Raw genomic sequence first — 13,334 nt, forward strand, 5'->3', positions numbered from 1 at the left:
AGCACAAGCAATCTGCTTGGCGGTTACGGGCGCCTCATCGTGAATAACGTTAGCCATGAGATGAATGATATCGCCCGATTGTGGAGGTTCTGGGATGGATATGGGAAGCCGCAAGCGACTGAACATGTCAGCACAGTACATTTCCTTACCCGTCTGGTAAACCAATGAATAGTCATGACCGGCAAGGTTCAACGCCCAACGTTGAACACGACCTGATGATGTGGGCAGAATGGCTCTGGTTTCTCCCATGAGACATAACAAGGGTTTGTGATCAGTCTCAATGTAATATGTCTTCCAAAGACATATTGGTGCATCGATAAGGTGCCCCAGACACACGCTAGTGCCTGTCGTTCTACTTGAGCTTAGCGACGTTCAGTGTCAGATTGGGTTCGTGATACATACGCAACAGGTTGGAGATTATCGGTTCCATTTGTTTGCAACAACACACACCCAATGCCATATGAAGACCTATCACAACTGAGAATAAGTTCCTTGGATGGGTTGTAATGGACAAGTAATGGCGAGAATGACAGCATGGTTTTAGCGGCCTTGAACACTCTTGTTTGGACAGCTTCCCATTTCCAGACAATGCCTTTCCTGAGGAGAAGATGCAGAGGCTCGACGGTTGTGCTTAGTTGAGGCAGGAAGTTACCAAAGTAGGTCAACATACCCAGGAATGCATGAAGTTCTGAAATGTTTTGTGGCATTGGTGCATTCGCAATTGCTTCAAACTTTGTCCGGAGAGGGCAAAATGCCTTGACAGGAGATTTGATGACCGAGGTATTCAACTTCACGTGCCATAAAGGTACACCTTTCACGCCTTAGACGCAACCCAGCTTGGGACCGCCGATTGAGGACTTTGTTTAGGTTCTCGAGGTGTTCATGTTGTTACTTGCCAATCACGATTATGTCATCCTGGAATATGACTGTCTTTGGTGCAGTTTTCAATAATGTCTCCATCTTGCATTGGAAGATTGGGGCAGCAGAGCATATGCCAAATGGGCATCTGTTGTACATGTAAAGTCCCCGATGAGTGTTGATGTATGTATAGGGCTTGGAATCATCATCCAGTTCCATTTGAGTATAGGCACTGGTCAAGTCAAGCTTAGTGAATGTCTGGCCACCCGTGAGAGTGGTGAACAGATCCTCTGCTTTGGGCAAAGGGTAGACTTCCAGCTTTGAATAGCGGTTGATTGTCATTTTGTAGTCACCACAAATGCACACTGTTCCATCTGCTTTGAGTATTGGAACGATAGGTGCTGCCCAGTCGGAGTACTCGACTGGTGAGATGATGCCCTCACTCTGCGGATGGTCAAGCTCACATTCGATCATTGATCGCATCATGTAAGGCACAGGTTTAGCCTTATGGAACAATTGCTCAGCATCTGCAGAAACATGAATCCTCACTTTGGTGTTGGCACCTTTGCAAGGCCTATCACTGAACAGGCCAGGATACTTGTTGAGCACAGTATCATATCCAGCATCAGCGTTGGAGACTGTTTACATCACTCCAATTAAGTCTGATTATTCGTAAACAATCTTGGCCGAAGAGGGTTGGTCCTTCTCCACGCACTATCAGTAGTGGTAGGACATGAGTGCTGTTTCCATATCCTACAGTTACGCTCGCTGAGCCAACTACAAGAACCACCTCCTTGGTGTATATTCTCAAGTCAGTAGATACAGGCCGGCGTGCAGGAGCAGGAGCCTTTCTCACAAGGTAGATGGAGGTGAACTTTCTCTCGCTCATAATTGATCTGGAAGCGCCGGTATCAACTTCCATCCTCACCGGGATCTTATCAATTGTTACATCAACTATAATTGAAGCATTGGAGCTCTTTGTTCCAGCAGAGAAAACCTCATAAAGTTCCTCACTTGACTTTCGGCTGCAGGTTGTGCTTTGTGACCTATCGTCCGCTGCATCAGGGTTTACCCCATTGTGAGAAGCAGGAGACAAGTTATTTGACTTGGATCGAGAACAACTTTAAATGTCCCTGCTACCACAGTTGTCACAGGTATAATTCCTGTACCGACATTGGAAAGCTTGATGATTACCACCACAATGTCAACAAGTTACCCCAACCTTCTGGGTAGATTCAGAAATATCAGGGAGTGGAGGTGAATTTGGTGGCTTGCTGAACCATTTTTGCTTGTAGCCACAGGTTATCTTGTTAACCAATGGGTCCTGCTGGATAACTTTTGATTTGTTAAAGATCACACGCAGGCTCTCGGCAGTTTGCACACATGAGCGGCGATTCCCATGACTTTCGCCAAATTGGGGTCGGATTCAGTTTGGAGTTTCAGCAGAATTGAGTCATCATTGATGCCTATTGTAAAGAATTCATGTAACATCTCTTCGAGTTTATCTGTAAACTAACAACATGTAACATCTCTTCGAGTTTATCTGTAAACTCACAATGTTCAGCGAGTGGGCGTAAATCAGCCACAAACTCGGATGCTAACTGACCATCTTGATGATGGTGGGTATAAAATTTATATCTCGAGACTATCTTACTCCGTTTAGGGTGATAATGTCTTTTCACGAGACTGACGAGTTCTTCATACGACTTGTCAGAAGGTTTGGCTGGGGCAAGAAGATCTTTGATGAGGCTGCACGTCGAAGCGCCGTGTACGGTCAGTAATACAGCTTGCTGGCTTTCAGCGTCCTCATCGGTGTCCATTTTGCTTGCCATGAAGTACTGCTTCAGACAATCGGTATAGTCTTCCCAATCATCCCCCACTGCGTATTCTTGCGATATGCCGATGTATGAAGATATCCTCGTCGACACTGTAATGTACTCAATAGAGAGGGACGAAGGCTCTGAAGTGAGAACAATAGGTTTAATCCAGACACGGGCACAACACAGCACAGCACCAGAACATGGGCGGGTCACCTGTCTGCTTAACCATACACCGGTGCACCCATGTATGCATGCATTATCATAAACTACTGATACATCTCAGGAGAGAGGGACAAAGAAAAGGGGAGATAAGAAAATACATTCTTTGGGATTTATTGACTTCGGGAACGAGATCAGAATGAGTGGAAATTATGAATGACTCCACCATTTATCTGTGGTTGTTTTGAAAAGGAAGGAAGGAAGAACGAGGGATAAGTTTTGAGGCAGCGTGAAGAAAAAAAAATCTGAGTAATAAATGGGGGATGAGGAAAAAAAATGAAGTTTAGCAATGAGTGCATGAATGAGAAAGCAGGCCTGTTGAACAAATGGAAGGTCTAACCAGCCGAGGCATATGCACAAGATCAAATAACCAACAGGCACGAAGACACGACGATGAGCACACAATACGATGAAGAAACGAATTAAAGAGAGTGGACGGCAACAAAAACAAATCTGGAAAAGTTTACCTAACTTTGGAATCAGGCGACTCAGAGACAAAGATAAAGCTGTCAAGCCCCGAAATCTGAAACCGGAAAGAGATTCACTGGGGAAGATGCCAATAATATCAAGAGCTATGGATTCCAGGAAAAAACAGATGTGATTCTGGGCTGCCTGCCCATGGGGATAACAGTACCTCATTGAGCTATGGACAAAATCCTTGTAGGCAGTGAATCGTTCTGATTTTTCAAGGAATGACTTGGAATGATGGAGCATGCCCAGTCTGTGGTTGGCCTTGGAGGGCAGATTTGCGGTGTTCAGCCCAGGAGAGATCACGACTGACTGCGAGGCCTACAAGTTCAATCCCTGACAGTGGCTGATGGCAGAAGTTGATGGGGGTGCCCGTTGACCATCCTCCCAGAGCAACAGACACAGTGAGACATATTTTCCAGGCCTTAAAAATGTTCAAATATCAAACCATGAATTTTTCATCACTCTTCAATTTTTCATGAGGACATCACTATTCCTAAAATGAATCCTGATGGACAACAAGAAAACCACATTGCTGTAATTTTCCCAACCAAGTCGCAAACCAACTAATTTGAAATGGCAAATCAACCCACAAATCCCAACAGAACCTGTAACAAATAAAGTATGAGCTTTATTCCCTCGTCAGAAAGAACAAAGATCAAAATGAGCAGCTCAGTACTGTGGAGATAAAAATAGCCGTGAGAACCTGAAATGCGGCAAGGCAGCTGATCTCGTGGTATCTAATGTGGATATAAAAATAGCCATGGCAACCTTGAAATTTGGCAGATCTCGATAGTGTGTGCTGTTGGCATAAAAATGGCCATGGCAACCATGAAATGTAGAAATGCAGCTGAACTCCATGGTATGTACTGTATAATTAATTATTACTACATTTTGGATGATGGCACAAAAATGGCTGTTTGACCTTTTCAACTCTTGCATGGAGACGATGCATATTATATCCTGGCAGTGGAGACGGGTCAAAGTGGTTCCACAACCCAAACTGCACAATGAGCCGAGGTGCAAAGAGTTATTGTCCAATGTCCTTATTCTGCTCAACCTTAAATTAAGTGGAAATGTGTACCCTAACCCTAACCCTTGCACCACCCCCCCCCCCCACCTCAACCTCAAATTAAGCTGTATGAGCAGATGCCAATGGTTAGAATAATGCCAATAGTGGTAAGGCAGGTAACTGATGACCAAACTCTGTTTTTTTGTTTCTTTCGCAGGACGTTCATGAAAAGCAGTTGCAAGTTACCTCAATATATCACAGTTGACTTCAAATACAGCAAAATTAGAGGGCCTGTATTTGTTGATTTGTCAGCTGTTGGTGATTTGAAGCTGTATTTGTTGATTTTTTACCTGTTGGTGATTTGAAGCTGTATTTGTTGATTTGTCACCTGTTATTGATTTGAAGCTGTATTTGTTGATTTGTCACCTGTTGATTTGAAGCTGTATTTGTTGATTTGTCACCTGTTGGTGATGTGAAGCTGTATTTGTTGATTTGTCAGCTGTTGGTGATTTGAAGCTGTATTTGTTGATTTGTCGCTGTATTTGTTGATTTGTCACCTGTTGGTGATGTGAAGCTGTATTTGTTCATTTGTCAGCTGTTGGTGATTTGAAGCTGTATTTGTTGATTTGTTACCTGTTGGTGATTTGAAGCTGTATTTGTTGATTTGTTACCTGTTGGTGATTTGAAGCTGTATTTGTTGATTTGTCAGCTGCTGGTGATTTGAAGCTGTATTTGTTGATTTGTTTCCTGTTGGTGATTTGAAGCTGTATTTGTTGATTTGTTACCTCTTGGTGATTTTTAACCTCCGCCATCGAAGATCGGAGGTTACTGTTTTCACCCCTTTCTGTTTGTTTGTTTGTTTGTTTGTTTGTGAACAGTATTACGGAAAAACTCCTCGACGGATTTCGACGAAACTTGGTGTGGGGGTTAGGTCTGGTCCAAGGATCATGCCAATAGATTTTGGACTTGGTCCAAAATCCAATATGGCCACTATGGCCATTTGAAAAAAAAATTGATTTTTTTTTTTTTGCATTTCTACATGTTTTAAGTGATTTCCAACCCCCCCCCCCCCCGCAAAAAAAAATTGTTAGAGAAAAAAATTTTTACAACTTTTTTTTCAACAAAATTTCGATTTCTTTTGTTTTTGCATTTCTACATGTTTTGAGTGATTTCCAACCCCCCCCAAAAAAAATTGTTTGAGAAAAAAAAATTTGCAAATTTTTTTTCAACAAAATTTCAAGTTTTTTTTTTTTGCATTTCTACATGTGATAAGTGATTTCCAACAAAAACATGCCAAAATTATAATTGCGGCTGATTTTGGAACTTCAGGTGTATATACCCACGTAAAATCAATTTCTGTCTCAAGGAATCTAGTTATGACGAATGAATTGAGGAAGTAAAAGGGAAAGTTGCAAACTATAACTCTGTGAGCACCGTTGATGTCAAATTGAATGAATAGGATATCAGATTCACTTGAGTTACCCAGCAGTATTGGTGGCGGAGGATTTGCACTCTACCAAGTGCTCCCCTCTAGTTGGTGATTTGAAGCTGTAGTTGTTGATTTGTTACCTGTTAGTGATTTGAAGCTGTATTTGTTGATTTGTCACCTGTTGTTGATTTGAAGCTATATTTGTTGATTTGAAGCTATATTTGTTGATTTGTCACCTGTTGTTGATGAACCTCCACCATCGAAGATGGATGGAGGTTACTGTTTTCACCCCTTTCTGTTTGTTTGTTTGTTTGTTTGTTTGTGAACAGTATTACAGAAAAATTCCTCGACGGATTTCGACGAAACTTGGTGGGGGGGTTCGGTCTGGTCCAAGGATCATGCCATTAGGTTTTGGACTTGGTCCAAAATCCAATATGGCCGCTATGGCGGCCAGTTTGAAAAAAATTTTTTTTGCATTTCTCCATGTTTTAAGTGATTTCCACCCCCCCAAAAAAATTGCTTGAGAAAAAAAATTTTTGCAACTTTTTTTTCAACAAAATTTCGATTTTTTTTTTTTTTTTTTTTTTTTTTTTGCATTTCTACATGTTATAAGTGATTTCCAACAAAAAAAACATGCCAAAATTATAATTGCGGCTGATTTTGGAACTGCAGGTGGATATACCCACGTAAAATCAATTTCTGTCTCAAGGAATCAAGTTATGATGAATGAATTGAGTATGTAAAAGTTAAAAGTAAAAGGGAAAGTTGCAAACTATAACTCTGTGAGCACTGTTGACTCAAATTGAATGAATAGGATATCAGGTTCACTTGAGTGACCTCGCAGTATTGGCGGCGGAGGTTTTGCACTCTACCGAGTGCTCCCCCTCTAGTTTGAAGCTGTATTTGTTGATTTGTTACCTGTTGGTGATTTGAAGCTGTATTTGTTGATTTGTTACCTGTTGGTGATTTGAAGCTGTATTTGTTGATTTGTCCAAATTACAGGATCTGTTGATTTCTATTTGTTGTAAATCATCATGCACTCCAAAACTGACAATAATTTTGATAAATATAATTAATTATACAATTCTGTGTACTCCAGAATAAGCATTGTTTTATTGAGATCGGTTGTCAGAAAAGACGTTGGCCTATTCAATGGAATGGACTGGACTGTCTCAACACTGAATGCTACTACTCCTGCTGTTTCAGGTGTGCACAAATGACCAACCAGAATTTCCTGAAGATTTATCTGAAATCCCTGAAGATTTATCTCTGCAAATGATCTCCACATTTTCACCCAATCCGAAAGATTTGAGGGCATTCTATGGATCCAAACTGAATTCCTGAATGCACTTGGAGAATAATATTGCCCTTCTCTCCTTCACCTTCTTGGAACTCCAAAGCCAGTCACTGACTGGGCATCTCCGTTGTACAAAGTCTTTCCTTGGCACACCTGAACCTCAATCCACCTACAAGGCCTTCATCTTCAGCTTGGTGGAGTACTGCTATCCCTTCTGGGCTGGCTTCCCTGCCTCACATCTTTCTCAGTTTGACGCCGTGGAAAGCAAGGCCTTTAACATTATTGGCATCACCCACGATAAAGCTGAGTCTATGGGCTTATCACTTTACCATCGCAGACAGGTCGGTGGTCCCTTTATCATCGACAGCATCCTTCCTGGTGTTGCACCCTCTGCTCTTTCCGTGCTTTGTCCCTGTCCCCCAGGTTTCTGCATGGCACGCATGGCACACCATCAACTCCTTTCTGTAAAACTACCGAAATCCAGGATCACTGCTCACCTCCACTCATTCGTTCCACTTTTTCTAGACTGTGGAACCAATTTCCACTTTCTCTTCAATCTCATTCTTCCCCCCAGGTTTTCAAGACAGCTGCTCACCACCATCTCAAATCGTCCCCAATCCAAAGCCATGATCTTTTATACCCTCGTTACCCCCACTCTAATCCCTCCTCCTTCCAAATTTCCAGTTTTTCCTCCTTGAAGTTTTCTTCTGTATCCATCTTCTTCATCGTCTTGCCCACCCCATGCATCCTCTGCTGCCCCCATTCCTCCCCACACCATTTGTTTGTCCAAGTCTTCCTCTATCTTATGCTTTTACACTGTTGTTGGTATTTTCCTCCCCTCTCGACTGTTCTTTTTGCATCCTGTTACATCCTGATGTGTTCAGTGTGCTAGCTTCTTCCACGAGCCTCGACTGTGTATACAAACAAACAAAAAAGTCCTTTGAAGATGAAGTTGATGGTGACCCCCATCGTAAATGAAACATTGACGAGCTTAACAGATGTCACTGCAAGGATGTTGAATCTTAGTTGAATCTGAAGACAAATCTGGGCTTTGCACGGTCTTCCACAGATGTTGCACACAAAGAGGTCGTGGTCCATAGGTTGCAGGTCTCTTTCATGGCGTTTTCTTCATTGCTGATTCCAGGTTTCACGGCGATTCTCTTCAAACTGTTGGACCCCATGATGACAGACAGTTGACCTTTTTGGTTCCAAATGGGAGAACACGAAATGTTGTTTACCCAGAAATCTGCATTAATACTTTAAAAAGGCGCATATTGACTCGTTACCATGCAACTGTCCAACACTGCAGCCAAGAGAAGTGAATGTGAGAATCCAGAAACCCGAGAACTCGAACAAGCATTAGATACAGCACGGAGGCAAAATAGGTGGTCAGAACTAGCCTTTAGATCTCATGAGCAGGTCCAGAACATGCGAACGTCAGTGGGAAGTGGGAATGAAAGTTGTTCGTCATGATGATGGAACTTGAAATGCCCATTCACATTTGCCATCACTGGTTGGGGATGGGGTAGGAGGTGGTTGGAGGAAGGAAGGAAAGGGGTGAGGTGGGATTCTGGAGAGAGTGGGAGGGGTGCGATGGAAAAGGGGAGGGAGGAAGGTGTGGAAGGGGTGCAGTGGGAGTACAGAGGGAAGGGGTGGGCGAGGGGAAAGGGTGGGATTGGAGTCCAGATGGAGGGGTGTGGGTGGGAGGAGGGAAGAGAAGCGGTGGGAAGAGGGACCTCTTAATGCCCAGCAATGCTGGGGACCTTTGCGAGTCATATATATTTTGTGAACTGTTGTGTCTTTCCATGTGTTTGTCTGTCTTCCATTTCCAGCTGCCACTTCCCACGCTGCATTTGAAAAGCTTCTGATTAGTTATTTTGAATTTTCATTTCATTTTTCTTGATGCAATGTACAGTATTCAGCCACATTATTGAACCTTCCAGTAATCTTTAAAATCAACATGAACATCTGGATTAAAGTAGATTTAATAGAGATCTTCATGGAGTAACACACTCTATAAAATTACTATATTTTGTCCTCTTTTTAGACAAATTCAACCTCTGCTGCCTGATGTTGCACCACCATTTCACGGTGGGTGGTATTTGGCTGTGAGTGAAACCAAGGTCAGGTCAGGTATGGGAGCATGTGCCAGAACAGCGCGTCGCTGCGTCCACTTTCCGTCGGTACTCCAGGGGCCTCCGTCTGGCCATCCCCCAGGCAGATGCCAGGCCCATCCCCATCTCCTTGAGATGGTGGTCAACCTGCTGCAACCATGAGGCACGTGTTCGGCCCACTGGCCTCCTCCACTCATGAGACTCCCTCGCTGAGAGAATCTGGTGAGCAGGATCAGCATCAGGAAAACGAGCCACGTGTCCATACAGCCGCAACTGACGCTCACGGACTATGCAGGTAACAAATCTCATCCGAGTCTCTCTCAGCAACCGCTCGTTGGACACAAAATCCGACCAGCGATAGCCAAGGATTCTCCGTAGACACCTGGTACCAAAGGAATTAAGTCTCTGTCTCAGATCCTTGGTCAGGGTCCAAGTCTCGCACCCATAGAGCAAGACTGGAAGTACCAAGGACCTGAAGACTCGGACTTTCGTCCTCCCGCACAGGTACCGGCAGCGCCACACCCCATGATCCAGTGAATCCATGACTCCCCAGGCCCGACCCAGACGTCTATTGACCTCTGACTCGCAGCCAGCAGAGACATGAATATCACTGCCAAGGTAAGTGAATCTCTCCACGACCTCAACATCCTCATAACAAAAAGACACAGACAGGACAGCAGCATCCAAGATGTCACCGAAAGCCTGGATCTTAGTTTTGACCCAAGAAACCCGTAATCCCAGCGGCTCCGACTCTTCATTCAGCACCTCGAGGGCCCCCAAAAGGATGTCTAAAGTCTCCGCAAAGATGACTGCATCATCTGCAAAATCAAGGTCCGAGATCTTGACATTCCCAAACGATGCACCGCAACTTGATCTCTCCGACATCCTCCCTAAAATCCAGTCCATACAAGTGCTGAAAAGTGTGGGGGCAAGTACACATCCCTGACGAACTCCAGTAACAACTGGAAATAAGTCAGAGGTGGTACCACCACACTTCACAGCACTCTCAGAACCAGAGTAGAGTTCAGACATCAGATCGATCAGTTTTGGTGGCACCCCACGAAGACCAAGAATCCTCCAGAGGACATCCCGATTCACTGAATCGAACGCTTTACAGAGATCAACATAGGCTGCAAGCAGCCCCTGCCGAAACTCTCGTCTGTGTTCGGTGAGGACACGAAGGGCAAGGATACGGTCAATCGTTGACCTCTTTGGTGTAAAGCCTGACTGCTCTGGATGCTGGTGCTCAAGCAGATGGTGGCGAACCCTATCAAGAATTATCCGAGCAAAGACCTTGCCCGGCACTGAAAGCAGCGTCACCCCTCGGTAGTTGTTGCAGTCTTGGCGATCACCCTTCCCTTTCCAGAGAGGGACAAAAAGGCCCCTCTTCCAGTCAGTTGGGATGATGGCTGTGTTCCAGGCAGAGCACAAAATTGCATGCAACGACACGAGTGCAGCATTTCCACCAGCCTTGAGAAGTTCGGCATGGATGCCACAAATCCCTGGAGCTTTGCCCCGTTTCAACTGGTTCACCGCAGCCCGTGTTTCCCCAAGTGAAGGTGGACCACAGTTGATTCGTGGGTCAGCAACAGGGATTGTAACACCCTTGACGTCCAACTCGACAGCTGGGGGATCAGCCTGGTACAACCGCTCAAAATAACCGGCCCAGCGGGCCTTCACTTCAGACTCCTCTGTCACGAGCCTACCACTCTCTGCTCGAACTGCAGTGCTCCGAGGGATGGGCTTGGATGAATGTAATGCGCGAATTCCCCTGTAAGCGGGACGAGAATCACCTGTCCACAGGTGATGCTCTACCCCCTCACAGATTCCTCGCACATAGGCCTCCTTGTCCACCCTCAGTGCACGTACAGTTTTACGCCTCAGCTCCCTGAACAGCTCAGCTCTGCCATTCAGCCTGGCCCTGCGACTCTGGTCAATGGTATCCAGTGTCCCTTGAGAGACAAAATTCTTCTTTGCCCTGCGGTGAGTTCCAAGACATCCACCGGCAACATCAAGGACGGTGGTCTTAAAGGCGCTCCACAACTCTTCAGGACCCCCCAAAGCACCCAGACCCCCCAAGTGTCCACTCAGCCTGTTCGCAAACTCCTCAGCTACTCTCTCATCCCTGAGCTTGGCAACATCCAGCCTAGGCTGGGATGGTACCATTCTCCAGGATTTAAGGTGCAGCTTTAGAGTTGCTACAACAAGCCTGTGGTCAGTATTGAGGAACTGAGCACTCCGGTAGACCCTGCAGTTCTGGATCATCCTCCAACGACTGTCAATGAGGACATGGTCAATCTCCTTTGCCACACCGCCAGCGTTGGAATACCAAGTCCAGCGATGAGCTTGTGGGCGTTGAAACCATGAACCAGCCACCCTAAGTCCATGACTTCTTGCAAAGTCAAGGAACTTAGTGCTATTCTGGTTCATAGTTCCTGACCCATGGGGACCAACACACACCTCATAACCATCCCTATCAGTTCCAGTCGATGCATTGAAATCCCCCAAGACTAGAAGTGTATCTCGTCTGGGGCACTGATCAACCACAGACTCGAGCGTGGCGTAGAATGCATCCTTCACGGTGAGATCACTCGCCTCAGTCGGAGCATAAACAGAGACCACAGAAATGACACCTAAGGAGTGATGAATCCTTAATCTCATAATACGCTCGTTGACCGGTGTTACCTCAATTATCATTGGGGTCAGCTTATTGGACATAGCTACAGCAACTCCTTGGGTATGGTAACCATCAAAGCGACCAGACCAATAGTAGGTGTAACCACCCACCATTATCTCACCGCAATCCGGTCTCCGAACCTCAGAGAGAGCTGCAATCCCGATGTCCAAACGCTTGAGCTCAGATGATAACAGAGACAGGTGATCATCCTCTCTTAGGGATAGGACATTCCAGGCACCCACCCGAAGGGACCGCCTCAGGTTAACCCAAGGAGACCGCCATCTGGTGGACGACACCTCAGCACCACTCCGACACACTCTCCCGCAATCTGACCCAGGGATGTTACCCCGTGGTTTCCCTCCTATCAAAGATTGAGGGTCCCGAAGGCTTTGCCCCAATCCCGTCATCCGGTGAGCTGCCCTGCGAAGGGAAGCTGCACAGGAGGTACTCCCACGGAGTGGGTTTTCAGATTTTTTTGCGTTTTTGCGTTTTGCGGCATGAAGGGTTTTACGGTGGCTGGAGTGTAAATCCTGCCACCAACCTCCTAATAAGAAGTAACCCAACTGCAGGAGGACGTCTGCAGACACAGTTGGGCACTAGATATGGATGGCCGTTGGCTCACAAGGAGCTCCTCCGCCCTTTGATAGGTTTTGTTTTTAATCCTGCTGGGTGTCCATATCCAAACACCCCCCTCACCAGAAAACCTGGTGGGGGAGACGGTTTAGTCGCCGACAACCCGACCATGGAACAGGTTAGTACAGGTTTACATGGTACCTGTAGCAGGTCACAGATCGAACCTGACCTGACATTATCATGACCTGACCTGACCTGACAATAGAGATCTTCATGGAGTAACACACTCTTTAAAATTACTATATTTTGTCCTCTTTTTAGACAAATTCAACCTCTGCTGCCTGATGTCGCACCACCATTTCACGGTGGGTGGTATTTGGCTGTGAGTGAAACCAAGAGTGCAACACAATTAACCCTTTTTAACTCCATGAAATAACGTAAATTAATAAATTAACTTAAACTTTTCCCGTCACTGGAGACGGGTACTTTTGCTAGTCAAGAAGAGTATAGGCCGCAAGCTTTGATCTTCATGCATGCAATTAACTATTCAGAGTTCTGTCACCAGCCAGCCTTGAAAAACAGTCTGAACTACCACATTGTTGCACATGCTTGTAGTTGGGTGCGAGAAAGTTTTTCAAACATTTAAAATGAATATAACATGTTCGTTAATGCTTTTATGGCACATTTTAAAGCTTTATTTTTTTATATCAGTCAATATTTTGGAGTGAACACTGTACAGATTCTCCTCTAAACTGACTTCATTTTAAAACTTTGCAGCTGTGTTTGCACCATATTTGTCATGATCTTGCATCACAGCCCTATCAGTCTTGTATCCCCTTCCAGCCGTGCTTAGTCAAGCAGGATAAT

The 13,334-nt window shown here is 45.1% G+C and overlaps 1 protein-coding gene across 1 annotated transcript in view; it reads right to left on the reverse strand.

Moving 5' to 3' along the window:
• Positions 1-13,334, reverse strand: part of DAO (D-amino acid oxidase) — a 98,537-nt gene that overhangs the window by 68,209 nt on the left and 16,994 nt on the right. The window lies entirely within an intron of this gene.

Source organism: Eptatretus burgeri, chromosome 16 (genome assembly GCF_056783735.1).
Source record: "Eptatretus burgeri isolate ZD-2024b chromosome 16, Ebu_testis_v1, whole genome shotgun sequence".
NCBI classification, from domain to species: domain Eukaryota; kingdom Metazoa; phylum Chordata; class Myxini; order Myxiniformes; family Myxinidae; genus Eptatretus; species Eptatretus burgeri.